A 17490-nucleotide genomic window follows, 5' to 3' on the forward strand; every position below is an offset into this window, starting at 1 on the left:
ACCAATCACATAAGTGGCCCCGCTTCGACTTAGCCCGCCTCCAGCTTCATTTTGACAACCTCCAATCAGAGCATACCCTCGAGCCTCCCCCCTCCCCACTTTTTTTTAAACTACCGGCCTGTAAGTCTCTACCAAACTAAGGGAAGGTTGCTTTCTCGGTTTCCGTGAATAAATAGTAGCCTGTTCTCAGTTGATGGTCTTTATTTCTATACAGCCAAGGAAAAGTGGTGGAGAAGTGTGAAAAGACTGTTCTTGAGATTAAAAAAAAAAAAAAACAAACAAACATTCCCTTAGATTTTTTTAAAAAATTCTAAATTCGTAACATGTGGTCTCCCACCCAGATTTTAAAACACCCACTCATCTACGGGAATAACCAGCATCTTGTACTCATCCTGGACAGAGAATGGCTAAGAGGTTCCTTAATAAAATGGCGAAGTATGAAGCCTCACTGACTTTCCAAGTAGCAGCAATGTGAAAGGGAGGAGGGCAAGAAGTGAGTAGTCGGGAGAGGAGCCTAGGGATTTAAAACAGGCCACAGCCTGGTCGGGTCTCTTTCCCTAGGCCACTCAAGAAATGAGACCAGTCAAAGGAAAAGGGTTTGTGTTCACAAATTAACTGTTAACTTCAAAAGGAGCCTGGTTGAGGTCATAACAAAAACCAAAAGTGAGAAGGCAACCAAAAGTGGAATATGAAATAGCTGCCCATTCTCACCTAGGAATCCTGCCAGGACTAAAACCTTTAAAGATTCTGTATAATGTTTTTATAAGATAATCAGGTATCCTTCCAACTTAGTTATTTATCTCAGCCCTTTTCAGTTTTCTGGTGAGAAGTATGAATGGTATAGAATTAAACCATGAACCTTTGGATCTTTCCTCGATTCAGTTTTAGTGGTTGATAAATCCAGTTCCAGTATCTCAATATCTTTTTTTCTCCCTAGTTCCAACAGATTAGCAAGAATGATAGAAAATATAACACTTTAGAAATATGGATGAATTATCTGATAATGCACACAGTATCCTTATATTTATAAAATGTACATTTAAAAATATTACATAAATCCAAACCTTGGGCCTTACTGAGTGTAATAGTTGGGGTGATCTGTGGTAAATATGGCTCCTAGAGGGTGTGCTGTCCTCAGTGAGGTCACCTAATAATTGTAGTAAAGTGTTTCCCGACAGGTACAGGTCATTTTCATTTTGTTTTTAGTCACTCTCACTTCCCCCCACCCTACCTTTTTTGAACTATGAAGCTGTTAGCTAAAGTATTAAGTCTAGATTGTTGGCTGGCTCCTAGAGAATCTGTCTGTAGGAAAGCTATCTTAAAAAAGATAAAGATTCAGAAACAGAATCAGTATCTTATTTAAAACACAACGGGATTCTGTGTGTGTGTGTGTTTGTGTGTGTGTGTGTGTGAGAGAGAGAGAGAGAGAGAGAAAATGAGATGTGACTAAAAAATGCTACTTGGAATTCCATCACATTAATGGGTCCTCCCAGCAAATATTGTTTGCTAGTCTCACATCCTATCCTTGGTTATTTACCTAAAAATAACTAGAAGCAAAACAACAACATCAACAACAACAACAACAGGTTAATTTACAATTGATTTCAACTTCAATTTATAATATTTAGAATCTAGAATTCCATGCAATTTGAACCTGGAATATATACATCTGTGATACTATCTTAAAAACCCTAATGTTTTCAACATGCTAAAATGGATTTCACACTTTTTAAACTTTCTATTTTTTTTTTTTTCAGGAAACATAATAGCTTTTTTTCCTTAACTCAAACTACAAGCAAATGTGTTCATTACCTAGAAGAAAAAAGATTCACTCACAACATATCCTCAATAAAATGATTATATCACACCTGGCTAAGCTTTACAGTATAACATTTTTCCTCTTTCATGATTTGCAGTCTAATAGTCTGATTTTCCAAAAGAGGTTTCAACAGATAAAATTCTTTTTCAGATGTGCTCAAGCAACATCCGGTAATCACTAACCAAGACTGACGGCTAAAGAGTCCAAGGAGCCAAGTCCCATTTTCTGTGGACTTCAAAGCTGGTAAAAGTTGCTTCTTCAGTTTGTCCTCCTGAAGAAAATGAAGCAGCAACAGCCTCCTGAGGGCTTAGCAAAGATATCCTCAGAGAGGTGCATGTACTGTACTGAAGTTACTGCATGCTAAGCAGGTGTCTTTAATCACTGAGAGACCATACCAAGCACATTTTGTTGGAATAAATGTTTCTCTTCCAGAGTAAATTTAAGTTGAGAAATAGGAAAGCAGTATTACAAACAAGGAGGGAAGTGAGTGGGTTAAACACATTTTCCCCAAACTACCAGGTTTGGTTTGCAGAATTGTATTATATTCTCTTTGATAGCTCAGCTCAACTCACCAGTTGTCCTTTGGCCTTATCAGGTCCCAGCAATGTTGCTGTTTTTTTTTTTTTAATTTATTTAAATAAACTGAATTTTTTGAGTGGGCAATTTATTTTATTTATTTACTTATCTATTTTTGGTGAAGGTATCAGGGATTGAACCCAGGACCTCACCGCATGCATGCTAAGCATGTGCTCTACCACTTGAGCGATACCTTCCCCTCCAGAAATGTTTATGTTCTGGTCATCACTCAGAGAATTCTAACTATTCCTTTTGTCTCTTTAGTTTTCCTTAAATTACAGTGCACCAGCAATTTAAACTTACTTATTCATTTGAAAATGAAGCTGGCTAGACACTGAAATCTGAACACTAGTTCTTTAAGTATAAATTTCATTTAGTCTACTCAGATTAAGAAAGAACTGACTCTGTCCCCATCTATAATGCCTTGGTGCTCTTGGGTACTTTCTGTGTTAGGATCCCGGCGGTTGCTGACAGGTGACGTTGATACGGGTCCCTAGCAATCCTGTGGAATTGTCATGGTGTTGGTATGTGCACAGGACCTTGTAACAAGATTATGTTTCTGAATAACCTTCTCTGCAGGGGTAATGACAATGGTGACAAAGTGCCCAGCCCTGATTTTGTGCCACACTAGTCAATTTGCAGAGCCTTCTATTGATCCTTGAAAATAGAAATGTGATCTTAGGTATGAGCCTGTGAGGGTAGCTTATAGCTAATGAGTGGGCTGTCTCTTCAGTCCTGAGTGCCATGGTTGGGTTAAGTAACATCTGTGGCTACCAGGACAAGACAGGGAACAAAGGAAGAAAAAATTGTTTCAGTGCAGAGATCTCAGTGACCTTCCCAGCACATTATCTGCTTGGTGAATTTTAAAGATTACGCTTTATCATGTCAACCACCTCCTAAATAACCTTTAGTGGCTCCCAGTTCCTTTTTACCTCATGGACTCTACATTCCATTGACAGATTGGTTCTGTCAGTGTGCCTAGCCGATCTGATTTCCTACTCTTCCTCCAATACATTTGTTGCTCTGATCTCCTGATAGGACCCATTCTGTCACCTTCTATTGTTTCCCTCAGGAACCCTCTCATCTCCTTTCCCTTGGGCCAATCTCAAGCCCGTTCAAAACCCAGCAGATTCCCACAAGTTCCTACCCTCCCTCCTTCCCACTTCGTTGCTCCTGCCCAACTAGAGCTCAGGTTCTAGAGTCAGTCAGATCTGGGTTCAAATCCCAGTTCTGCCACTTACTAACTCCATAAACTTGAGAACCTTTCTTAACTTCTGAGTTTCAGTTTCCCCATTTATAAAATGGGGATAACAGGACCTAAAGCTATGTGAGAATAAATGAGACTTTGTGTAAATCACTTATTTTCATAGTTGGTAAATAGCATTCAAAAAATTACTTGGTGTTGCTATTATTATTTTATCAATTTTTCTGGGTTGTTTTTTTTGTTTGTTTGTTTTTCTGTCAGAGTAGAGCCTGTGGTAGGCTCTAATTCTTTTCCTCAGCTTCTATTGCCTCTTCTTCAGCTTAGTGCCTTACCTACCTCAGTAAACAATTTCACAGCTTCTCCAGGAATGTTGATGCTGGAGAGAGCCCTGTAACCAGGCTGATTGGCTCAACAGTGAAGTCTTGCTCCCACACCTCAGCTGAGCCCTTTCTGAGCCACTGCAAGCCTCTTCCTGGTGCTTCTCAATCATGGCTGGTCATCAGCCTCAACACAACCACTTTTGAAAACCCCATTGCCTGGGCCCCATCCCAGAGGAATAAAATGAGAATCCTTGGGGCTGGGGGGCCTGGGGCGGCGTGCAGCATAATTTTTTGTTTTAAGGCTCCCAAGAAGATCCTAATGTGCCACCAAAGGTGGGAACCACTGTTCTTAAAGAACAGTTATTTCCCACAGCAGCATTCTGTATCTTTTCTTTTATCTGTAAGCCCACCTTTAAATCAAAGTTGTTCCATAGAAGCTTCACCAACTTTCCGCCTCTCTGGACAGACTTCCTGTCTCAGAGGATGAAGTGGCACACCTCCTATATAAGGCTACCCTCACCCTTACCTCTATCCCTTTTTAAATAAAATATTCCATCGATAACCCCCTTTCCCATACACTTTTAATATCTTCCTCTCTGCTGGTTCTTCCCCTTAACCCTAACCTGGATTCCTGCCCATATTTTTTCTCCATTCTAAACAACAAACAAAAATAATGTTCCCTCACTCCCGTTAACCTGCTGAGTGAGAAAGGAGGGAGGAACCAGCATTTACTGAGGGCCTCCTAGGGACCGGCACTATGCTAGGTGACATCCAGTTGCAAAAACATGGTATCTTTTAGAAGGAGGGGGGAAGTAAAAACTATGCATATCGCTGAGATCTGACTTTGGAATAATAAGAACTAGGCTTGAATTCCTAAGCTATTTAACCTACATAAACCTGTTTTCTCATCTGTAAAATCAAGATGATACATCTGCCTTTGCGGTGATTGTGAGAAGAATTAACGATAAATACATGTGAAATGCTTAAAATAGGGCCTGACTGCAAGCCTCAATAAACAACAGCTATTTTTATAGGGGGCAATCTAGGCAGCTAAAGATTTCGATGCTAAAGGTGGGGTATCTAAAAATATAATTGCTATCAAATTTTTAGTTAAATCTTGTTTCAAGTGTAAATGACAAGCTGTAATTCTTTACTTGTTCATTCACTCAACCACTTATTTGTTTATTCATTTATTTACCAGTCATTCATTTATTCTATGCCAGATACACAATAAATGCTCATTTAAATGTTGTTGAATAAGGGTTGGGGTGGAGGAAAGAAATAGGTGAAGGAGATTAAGAGGTACAAACTTCTGGTTGCAAAATTAATGAGTCATGGATATGAAATGTACAGTGTGGGGATCACAGTCAATAACTATGTAATATCTTTGTATGGTGACATATCATAACTAGACTTATCGTGATGATCATTTTGAAACATATAGACACATCAAATCACTATGTCATAACAGGAACTAACATAGTGCTGTAAGTCAACTGTACTTTAAAAACAAACAAACAAACTCATAGGAAAAGCGATCAGATTTGTGGCTACCAGAAACGGTGAGGGGTGGGGTAGGTGGAGGGGGTTGGGGGAGAGGGATTTGGATGAAGGCAGAGAGGAGGTACAAATTTCAGTCATAAGCTTAACAGTACTAGGGATGTAATGTACACCATGATAAATATAACTAACAGGGCTGTATGTTATATTTGAAAGTTGTTAAGGAGTAAATCCTAAGAGTTCTCATCACAAGAAAAAAACTTTTTTCTAGTTCTTTAATTTTATACCTATATAAGATGATGAATATTCACTAAACTTATTGTGATAATCATTTCATGATGTATGTAAGTCAAATGATTATTCTGTATCCTTAAATTCATGCAGTGCTGTTTGTCAATTATATTTCAATAAAACAGGAGGAAAAAATATAAAGTGTACAATTTTTAAAATGTTATCAAATGGATAATACAGTAATAAGTATCTTGGGGAGAAATTAAGACATTTGGAGATACGTTCTTAATGATATCTCTGGATGAGCATAAGATGCCCTGTGACTAAGGTCAGGACATCATGCTAGATGTTAAAGGTACAAATCCAGCTGCCTTACCTGTGGAGAATATATAGTATTGCTTCAAACCTTCTAACCTATTACCTACCCACAGCAGATAACTTTTTCCTACTTCATGGGAAAAATCAAGGTCCTAGAGCTCAGTGATCTTCAATTTCCCTTTTATACCTCTTGACTCATCTTCCACAGAACCTAAGCTTACCTCCTTTGCTGACATCCTTTTCCTCCAGTATCACCCACAGAGTGAAGTACTGCTACCTCGGCGGCACCATTGTGAAAATTTCTATTACTGTGCAAAGCCCTTGATCAAGTTAATCAGAATTAACTTGATTGTAGGTTTGCCTTCCACAAGGACTGGGTCTGTCTATGTCTTCTTCTTCGTATGTCCAACACCTTGCATATGGCCTGGCCTTTAGTAAGTGCTCAGTAGATGTTTATTGAATGGACTCTTGAATCAACTGCACCTTCCCTTTAGTCTCCTTTTCAAAAATAACCCTTCCACAAAAAAAAAAAAAAAAAAAAAAAGACAGATTATCTAAATTTCTGTTTCCTTATCCTAGATCTTTCCCTCATTTCTCATGTCCAATCCATCACCAAGTCCTGTGAGTTCAGCCTCTAAAATATTTCCTGAATCTGCCCACTCCTTAATACTCCATTGTCTCCGCCCTCATCCATACAGAACTGTCTTTCATTGGCCTGTTTACTGCTGTTGGGTGCTAACTTGGGCTCCCTACTCATTCCTTCTTATCTTAACCCAATCTATTTTCCACACAGCCTTAGTGATATTTTTTAACATAAATGAGAACATCAGTACCCTGCATGGTCAATAGCTTCCCAGGATGCTGAGAATTTTCTCCCAATTCCCTGCCCTGGTCTGCAAGGACCTGCATGATCTGAGTCCTGCCTATGCCTCCCACTTCAGCTCATGCTACTCTCCTAGTAGCTCACAGTGGCCGCTTGGAAGTTCTTAGATCAGCTAAACTCTTTCCCACCTCAAGACCTTTGTACCATTTCCTCCACCTGAAGCACGTTTTCAAGCAAATTTCATTCCTTAAAAACTCTCCCGCCCCTACACACGTTCTGTCCTCTATCACAGAATCTTGTATATTTTCTTCATAATTCTCATCACAGATCTAATTATTTTATTTCTTCATGACTTGTTTATTGTTTGTCGTCCCTATTAGAATGTAAGCTTCTGGAGAGCAGGGACGATGTATATTGTGTTCCCCTTCGTATCCCAGGTTCCAGTAGTATCCCTAAAGCAAAGAATATACCAAACAAACATTTGCAAGTGACGACGTGAATGAGTACCCTCACCATCTTTAATTGCAAACTATCTAGCTCTTCTGAGTCCTTCCTTTTAACTTGCAAATAGATAAAAGACTCTCTAGACTAAAGCCTTACCCTAGACTTTCTCTTCCCCTTGCAGCTGCCACTCTGTTCCTTCTTCCCTTACATTAATTATCAAAGCGTAGATTGTCTGTCTAGACTTCATCAATTTCCACTATATGGATGGAACAGCTCTCGCTAGTACCATGAATGACCTCTTTATTGTTAAATCCGCAGACATATGCTCCAGTTCTCAGCCTACTTGACCTTTCTTCAGCCACACTTCCTCAATTTTGTTCTGCAGAACACTAGTCCCCTGAGTTGCTCTGGTGAAAAAGTGTGTTCATGTTCCTTCTATTAGACACTTCTGTAGTACCCTGTGCTTCAACTCCGGAGCATTTAGCTCAATTGCAATTATTTTGTTTAATTAATATCTGACTTTCCAGAGAAATGCATGTTCTTGAGGGCAGGAAGCCTTATCTGTTTTGTTACGGATTAGCCCCATAATTGTAGCACATAGAAAGATGTTTAATATTTGTTGAACTGAATGGACGAATGAGTGAATGAATAAGTTTCCCTCTGGGAAATTCATGATATAAATATATTAGATGTAAAACCCTACACAAAAGAAATTTGTTCAAATTTGTTTAGTGAAGGATTTTCCAAATTCAATTGCCCACAGATCCCCATGTTCTCTCACACTCCCAGTAGAATACTGCCAGACATCCCGGGGGAGTTTATAAAACACACATTAGAATGTGTTACTCTCCAGTGTTTAATATTGTTCAGTACTATTTCTCCATACTTTCTTTCCTGAGCTTCACTTCTCCTTGCTCTCTTTCTTCTTTTAAAGATATCTCACCCATCATGAGGTCAGCATACAGTAGTGTATCAATAACCACCAAATTGCATAATCCCCAGGCTTGTGTCCCCATTTAATGACTCTTTACATCTCTTCTGGCTGTCTCATTAGCCCTCCATTCTGACCATGTCTGAACCTCCCAAACCCCCCTGCCCTTCTTGTATTGTATATCTTGCTTAATGGTATCACCAGCCATCTAAGCTAGGGGTCTTAACCTTCATTTCTTACCCTCTGAATTAATTTGATCAACTTGATTTCAGAAATTGTTTTCAACTTAGCTCGTTTGTCTATACCCACTGCCATTATCTTGATGTACACATTTGTTATCTATTGCCTGCATTGTTGCAATAGTCTTCAAGTCTACTTTTAGAACTGGCTTCTTAAAACAAATTTTTCCAAATCACTCCCCAGCTTGAAGACTCTGCTGCTTCCAAATTTCCTTAGGGTAAAATCCAAGCTTCATTGGTTGGCAAACAAGGTGCCTTCTCTCAACCTCTCCAAACTTAGCTCCTATCTCCCCTCTCTCTTAACATCCCCTCTTCATCCCTCTTTCATGCCTCACCTATACAGAAATTCAGTTCAGTTTAATAAACATTAACCATATACCCACTGTGTGTCAGGCATGATATTTGACTCTGGGGGAGCAAATATGAATGAAAACAGATGACCTCAAGGAATTTACACTCTAATAGTAGCAATAATAGATATATTAACAAAATAACATAATGATGTATTCTATAATAAAAACATGTACTAAGCTTTAAAATAAGAAAATATAGGAGGAGAGTATAGCTCAAGTGGTAGAGTGCATGCTTAGCCCACACAGGGTCCTGGGTTTGATCCCTAGTACCCGCTCTAAAAATAAATAAATAAATAAATAAACCCAATTACCTTCCCCACAAAAGTTTTTTTAAAAAATGTATTAAGCCTGAAAGGAGAACTGAGGAGGGAGTAACTAATTCTGCAAGAGGGTAGAGATGCCGTGTTTCAGGGAAGTTTTCAAGATGAAACTCTGAGCAGGATTTTGAAGGTTGAGTAGGAAGTGATCAGGTGGACCACGAATTGAAGAGTATTACTGGTGGAGTCAACAACAGATTGACTAGGATGGGAAGTGGGATCCCATCAGTAGCTTAGGTGTGTATGTGTGTGTTGGGGAGATAAGTGGCAATAGCTGAGGCTGGAGAGCCCATCAGGAGTCACTCTGTAAACAGCTTATGTTGGGCACCGAAGGTTATACATTATCCTATAGATGAAGGGGAACCATGGAAGATTTTGAAGATGAAGGTGACTTCATGGGACTTTAGGAATATTACTATGACAGCTGAATAGAGATAGATTTTCAAGGGGCCAAGGAGATCAGTTAGGGGGTCCCGCATTATCTCTCACTTAAACTATTGAAAACACCTCCTAACTGATCTCCTTTGTTGCTCCAATCCATTCTCTACCCAGCATGAGGGTTGAAGAAGAGAGACAGATTTGGGAGATTAATAGCAAGTTAAATGACAGGACATGGGAATAGATTGGATTTGGGGGAGAAAGGTAAAGGAAGTGGAAAGAATGATGTCTAGGTTTCTAGGCCTGCAGATTTGAGATGTTGAAAGTAACAGCCACAGAGATACAAACTTACAGTTACAAAATAGATGTGTCATGGGATGAAATGTACAGCACAGGAAATATAGTTAATGATAATGTAATGTCTTTGTGTGGTGACAGGTGGTAACTAGACTTACTGTGGTGATCATTTTGTAATACACAGAAATATCAGATCACAATGCTGGGCACCAGGAACTAACATATGTTGTAGGTCAATTATACTTAAACAAACAAACTCATAGAAAAAGAGATCAGATTTGTGTTTACCAGAAGCAGGAGGTGGGGGGTGGGGTGAATTGGATGAAGGTGATCAAAAAGTACAAACTTCTAGTTATAAGCAAATTAGTACTAGGGATGTAATGTACAACATGATTAATATAGTTAACACTGCTAATACATGAAAGTTGTTAAACAGTGGATCCTAAGATTTCTTATTACAAGGAAAAAATACTTTATACTTTCTAAAATTTTGTATCTATAGGAGATGATGGATGTTCACTAATCTTACTGTGGTATCATTTCACAATGTATATAAGTCAAATAGTGATGCTGTACACCTTATACGGTGCTGTATGTCAGTTACATCTCAATAAAACTGGAAGGAAAAAAGGGAAAAAGAAAGAAAGTAACAGCCACTGCCAGAGAGAACCTAAGACGAAGATGAGGTTTCATGGTGGGGATGGTCAGTAATACTTTCAGAGGTGGCTAAGCTGAGTGCTGAGTTTGTGATGCCTCTCGAGCATTGTCTTGATCAGTTCAGGCTGCTATAACAAAATACCATAGTCTGGGTGGCTCATCAAAAACAGAAATTTATTTCTCACAGTCTGGAGACTAGCAGTCTGACATCAGGGCGCCCGTGCAATCAGGTTCTAGTGAGATGCTCTTCCAGGTTGCAGACGGTTGATTTCTCATTGCAGCTTCACATGGTGGAAGAGAGCTAGCTAGTTCCCTGGTATCTTCTTATAATGGCACTAATCCCTTTCATGAGGACTCCACCCTCATGACCTAATTACCTCCCAAAGCCCCTACCTCCAATTACCATCACATTGGTAATAGAATCTCAATATATGAATTTTAGTGGGATGCAAACATTCAGTCTATTGTAGGTATATACCTGGAGATATAGGACTGAAGGTCAGGGGAGCAGTCAGAAGTGGATAAAGGAGAGATGTCTTAGTAAACAATCTTATGGTTACTGGGGAAAGAGGGTGGGAAGGGATAAATTTGGGAGCTTGAGATTTAAAAATGTTAGCCACTATATATAAAAATAGATTTTAAAAAGTTTCTTCTGTATAGCACAGGGAATTATGTTCAATATCTTGTAATAATCTTTAATGAAAAAACTATGGAAACAAATATATGTGTATATATGCATGACTGGGACATTGTGCTGTACACCAGAAATTGTCACATTGTAATTGACTATACTTCAATAAAAAAAATTAAGAAATCTAAGAGAAAAAAATGGAAATGTTCATACTTAACGATTTCATCTGAATGACAATTGTGTTTTGTTCATTCCTTGCTCAAATAGAGGAAATTTGTAATAGTCAATGAGGAAAAATGAGAAGAACATCATTGTTCAGTGTCATACTAAAAAGCATTTGAATAATAAAAAGTTCTGGGGTGGGGGAAGATGTCTTTTTCATAGAGAGACAGTTAAAATAACAGGAGTGGACATGACATCCGAGGAAAGGTAGATGGGACTGAGGCAGGAGGACAAAGGATAAACTCAAGGACTAGCACATAGGGAGAGTCAGGCAAAGGAAAAGGATGTGGCAAAGAAGTCTAAGAAGAAAAGACAGGCTGAGGATAACAAGGAGAAAGTGGGGATCCAGCAGCCAAAGGGACTGGGATCTTCAAGAAAGTAGTGCCAAGTGTCTCTCCCTCTCTCCCTCTCTCCCTCTCTCAGCAAGATGAGGACTAAAAACTACCCTTGGATGTTGCAACTACAAGGTCATTAATAACATTGACCAGGGCATTTTCAGTAGAGTACTGGGCAGAATATAGATTTTAGTGGGATAATACTAATGTTTATTGAATATTTATTATCTGCCAGGCATATGCTAAGTGTTTCATATGAATGATCTAATTTAATACTAACAGCAACCCTCTGAAGTGAGGTCAAACACATCTCTTTACAAGCAAGGAAATTCATGCTTAAAGAGATCAAGGTCTTTGGGTTACTAATAGCCAGAGTTCGTTTGGGTGTAAACCTAAGTATTCTAACAATAAAATCCATACTCCTAATCACTATTCTTCACCCCATCTTTCAAATGAACAGAAGCTGAGAAAGTGGAGACATACTCTTTTAAGAAATTAGCTGAGAAAAATAGGGTGATTCTCAGAAGAAAGAATAGGGTTGATAATTATTTTAAAGGTATGGAAGTCTACAGCATACTTATGTGCTGAGTAGTATGCACACACATTAAAAAAAAAAAAAAGAGAGAGAACTAAGTACTGATAAGGAAGTGATTTCTCTGTATTCCCTGCAGGGAATGTGTTGTATTACAGCACATCACTTAGTACCTGGCTTTTCAGTATGTGTTAAATGAATGAATCAGTGGATGCCAGTGAGCAGGATGGTTTGAAAGTAAAGAGGCTTTCAGAGAGGGTGGAAGGACAGTGGTGCAGGGTTGCCAGACAAACACAGTTAAATTAGCATTTCAGATAAACAGAGAGTAATTTCTTAGTATAAATATGTCTCAAATATTGCACTGGGACATTCACAAAAAAAATAATTTCTTGTTTGCCTGAAATTCTAATTTAACTGGGCTCCCTGAATTTTTATTTGCTAAATCCGGGAACTCTACCTAGGAGAAGCTATGAGATGTCATGAGAATGCTACCCAGCCTCCAGGCCTTGTGCACAACAGAGCACGAAAGAGTGAGTGGTCTGCAAGGGGACTGTGAGAGAGGAAGTGCCCGGGGCAGGCTAGGTCTTGGTCCAGGAAGGAGAAGATGGTTGTTTCTTAAACTAGATTAAAGTACTCGTAGCCTAAAAGATTGGGAGCACAGGTTTCAGCACCAGGTGAACTTGACATTGAACTTGACCAGGTATTTGAATTTGGATCTATTGCTTAATAGCTATATGATTTGGGCCACATTGTTTTATTTTTCTGAGACTTGATTTCCTCACACAGAAAAAGTGTATTATAATAATAATACCTACATCTAGAGTTATTGTGAGGATGAGAGACTATATATATAACATAGTATATGTATCTCTTATCCCAGGCCTGACCTATCATAAGCTACTTAATAAACACACTTATTAGTACAAAAATATCAAAGGTCTCCTATGTGTCAGATACAGAGGTACGTCCTGGAGATATAATACTAAAACAATAAACAGGTGATTTTAAGTGCTATTACAGAGGAGTAGACAGAGTTCCCTGAGAGAGCCAGCAGGAAGGGCAAGTAAGTGGCAGAGCTTCCCCCCAAAAAATTATGTTCAAATTGAGACTGAGATTTTGAGTCAAGATCAGCCAGATGAATGGGAAGGGGAGAACGAGAAAGCACACAAAAAGCCCTGAGGCAGATGGAGTTTGGCAAATTTGAAGTAAAAGTCATTCAGGTTGGCTAGAGAAGAAAGTTATGGGGAAAGGTGAGGCTGGAGAGAGGTGAGCAGGACCAGATCATGAAGGTCTTGTAGGATAAAGAGTTTGTAGTTTACCCTACAGTAGTGGAAAGCCATTAAAGCAGAACCAAAAGCTCAAACACCTTCGGGGAAGGCAGGTGGCTTAAATGAACGTCATAGAGGAAGTGGTGGGGCCGGAAAAGGCTTCCAGAGTACACACTCACCTGAAAGCATTCAAATTCAAAATTTAAAACCTGGACCCTGAGAAAGTGCCATGATCATATCTGTATGTTAGAAACAGAAATTAGACTAGAGGCAGGAAGATCAAATTACCTTTGATCTTCCTTCCAAGTAAGAAATGAAGGTTTGAGCGAGAATCAAGTGTGGAGGGAGAGAAGTGGAAGGTTCTAGAAATACTAAGGAGGAAGAATCAGTAGGCCTTTGGAATGAATTTGATATGCAGCTAAGGGAAGATGAAATAAAATTCATATTTCAGGGCATGACAAAAATGTAAACATAAAATTTGTCTTTGCCTGTTTGGGCCTCCTCCCTCCCTTTTAGCGTGTGTTGTGCTTCTGTATTAAGCAGACCTCCTTAAGAGATAACATTCCTTCCTAATCTCATCAAGGGTCACAACTCCTTAGGAGATAACCTTCTTTCTTAATCTTATAAGGGGCCGCTTTATGAACCCTGCTCTGAATGTTGTAAACTGTCAATAATACGTCATTTAATGTACAGTCCCTCATCTCAAAAACTTATATAACTGTGCTTTGATCTTTACTGGGTGGAACTGTTCTCAGAGCTTTCTGAGAGGCTGTTCCTGGGTTATAATCCTCAGTTTGGCTCAAATAAAATTTTCCACTCTTCTCTTCTATGGACTGATTAATTTTTTGTGACAGGGAGAAGTCAAGATTTCTTTGTTATTACTGTTATTATTGTTTTTGCAATGAGGATTCTATAGGACACAGTGAAAGAGATGGCAAAGAGGTCAAGGGTAAGAACAGCTAGTGTGGGAAAATACACACACACACACATACACACACGCACACACACAAAGAAGTAAAAGGATGAGGATGTAAAAGAATATGCAACTCAAAAGCATTGTCTCTGGGGCCCTGACCCTTGATACTGAGTCATGAAGGCAAATTAAAAGCCTAGAAGTTCAAATTGGAGTTCCAGTAAGAGATGCCAGATTAAACACACATTTAATGCCACTTTTTTCTAAAACTCTACTAAAATGACAGAAAAGAGACATAAAAAACACTTCTTAAGGACAAAGAGAACAGGAGAGGAGATGAGTGGTATCTGAGTTTGCAGAACTAGGAAACTGGCATCCTAAACTGACAGAGAACATCAAGAAGCAAACTGACTGTCACCACAGAACTTCCAAAGGCTCAGGAACCGAGGACACAGGTACCCCTGGAAGTTGTGGTAAGAACAGACTATAAACAGGAGATTGCTTGAAAGTCTGGTCAATATGCTCTCCAGACCCCCTCACTGGCTCCACGCAGCTGGGCAACGGCTCCTCCGACTTCCCTCATTCTAGCAGAAAGCTGGAGATCTAGTTTCTGGAACAGGGGAAAGAGACAAGCTAAAGATACAGCCTCTGGATGTTCCTCAATGAAATAGCCCTGCAAGATCAGTAAAGTGCCCAGATGATAAGTTGACACCCCCTCCACTTACCTGCCCATCCACAGACAACCAAGAATCACTAAGTATCTGAGGATGTCCTCTTATACGAAGGAGAGACCCAGACAAACAGAAAAAAGTTACTTGAAGAGAACAGACTAGGTAGAAACCTACTTCCTGTCTTCCCTCCTCCCTCCTATTCCTCTTGACTAATTTAGCCCCAAAGGCATTAGGTGGGTACGAGCAAGTCGATATCTATGGTGGTTTGGAGGGGTGTTAGAGCAAGGTGAGCAGGACTTCTGTTGGGTAGGGGTCAGGGGTCGTGACACTGGCAGCCAGGTGTGGAGTGTTGGATTCTAAGTAGGATGACAAGGAGTCCACACCGGTATTGAGCTCAAGCGGGGTAAAGAGAATATTTGCAGAGGGAGTGGGAGCGGCGGCAGCAGCATCTTGCCAGGGTGTTAGAGCCCAGATGAGTCAGAGGCCATCAAGCACTGAGGGGTGGGGGTGGGGTGGGGAACGGCCCCAAGCTTCGAGTCAAAGCCTAAGCAGGGGAAGGAGGCTGTCTTTCCAGGGGAGGCGGAGGCAGCCATACAGCTTGGGAGATCAGACTTTGAGCGGAGTGAGGAGTCATGCCTGCAGCCAAAGTGGCACAGTGGAGCCCAAATGAAGGGAAGAGAGCATCTGTGTGGGGTGAGGGGCTGTATGTGCCAGTGGCCCCAAACAGGTTCTGGGTGTCGAAGCAGAATGAGGAGAGTGACTGGGGTCAGGGGGAGGCAAGTGCCTGCTAGTGGGGTTTTGGAACTTAATGAGGTGAGGGAGTCAGCAGTGTGGAGCCAGGCTGAAGCAGCAAAAGCAGATTATTTAGATATAAGGGGACTGATCTAATAAACATGTGTTCTGAGGATTATGGGAATCAGGTTTCTCACTGAATAAGAAAAAATTTACACACATGGAAAACTGTGGTGTTGGTAAGATAGAGAAATAAATATAGATGTAAAAGTGTGTACATTTGTACACATGTACACATATTCCCTAGCTTTATCCATTGAGAGAGCTTGGGAACAGCAATACTCCAATGGCAATTAACACCCCTGGAGTCCAAATCTTGGTCTCTAAATGCCATCCTCCCTATAAGAAACCAGGGACCCTTGGAGAAATTATTGATTCCAGGGCTGAGATAGGGAAAGTATAAGATAAACCTGGACCATCTTTCTGTGTCAGAAAGTAAAGAGATGCTTGAAGAATAATGGAGACATGTCAAAAGGATGTAGAAGGGGCTTAATGGGAACTCTCGTTAACCAAATCCGAGCATCAAAGTAAATAAAGATAATCAAAGCTTATAATCCATTAAATAAAATAGGAATCCATATGCCCATACTGTTACAAATAATGAGTAAGTAAATGGGGAGAAGATAAAATTTTTCCTTACTGTAGAATGACAACTAATACATGAAAAGGAATAATAAATTGGAAAATCACCATTTGGCAACCATCATAGTAAAAATTCATTCAGCAAAAAAACTAACGAGTAAAAGTTTGATGAGGAACAGGATATGTATACAGTCTCCAAGTACCTCCCCACAAAATCCTTACTAGTTACACAGAGCAAAAGAATGATATCACAATGGAGAAACCTAGCAGACTCTACTTTAATCAAGTGACCAGAAACAATCTCAATAATGGGACAAATTGAAACCAGTTAATACCTGATAGGAGGCAATAAAAAGAACACGGCAACACTTCCGTGCTATGCTTGCCCCCCAAAAGCATAACCTGAATTCAATCATGAGTAAACTCAAGCATTCTACAAAATAACTGACCTGTAAAAAAAAATTGTCAAGGTCATGAAAGTCAAAGAAACAGTGGAATAATTGCTCTAGGCTGAAAAAGCCTAAAGAGACATGGCTATAAATGCAATGTATGGTCCTGGATTGGATCTCATTATTGTAAAAGGCAGCAATGGGACAACTGGAGAAATTTAACTGGGGTCTGTGGATTGGATGGCACTCATGCATCAGTATCAATTTGTTGATTCTAACGATGTTGTTAGGTGGAAGCATATCCTTGTTTGAGGAAAAACACACTAAGATTGGGGATAATGGGTATCATGTTGGCAATTTACCCTCAAATGATTCGAGAAAAAATTTCTTTAAGCTATTTTCACATTTTTTGGAAAATTTAAACATTTTTCATCACAAAAAGAAAAATTAAATTAAAAATCTATCACAAACATCCTCAGAGAAATGAGAAGCCATCAAATTAATGAAATAAGAAGAGTACACTATAAAAAGAAACATAAACAAGAAAGAACTTTTGTAAACTGAAAATACGATAGCAGAATTTTTTAAGTCTAGTTACGATCTGTCACTGGACTTAGATATTACACAGTTATTAACTATATTCCCCCACACTGCACATTTCATACCCATGACTCATTTATTTTACAACTGGAAGTTTGTACCTTTTAATCTCCCTCACCTATTTCTTTTCTTCCCCCCACCCTCTTCA

This window comes from Camelus dromedarius, chromosome 34 (assembly GCF_036321535.1).
Source record: "Camelus dromedarius isolate mCamDro1 chromosome 34, mCamDro1.pat, whole genome shotgun sequence".
Classification (NCBI taxonomy): Eukaryota; Metazoa; Chordata; class Mammalia; order Artiodactyla; family Camelidae; genus Camelus; species Camelus dromedarius.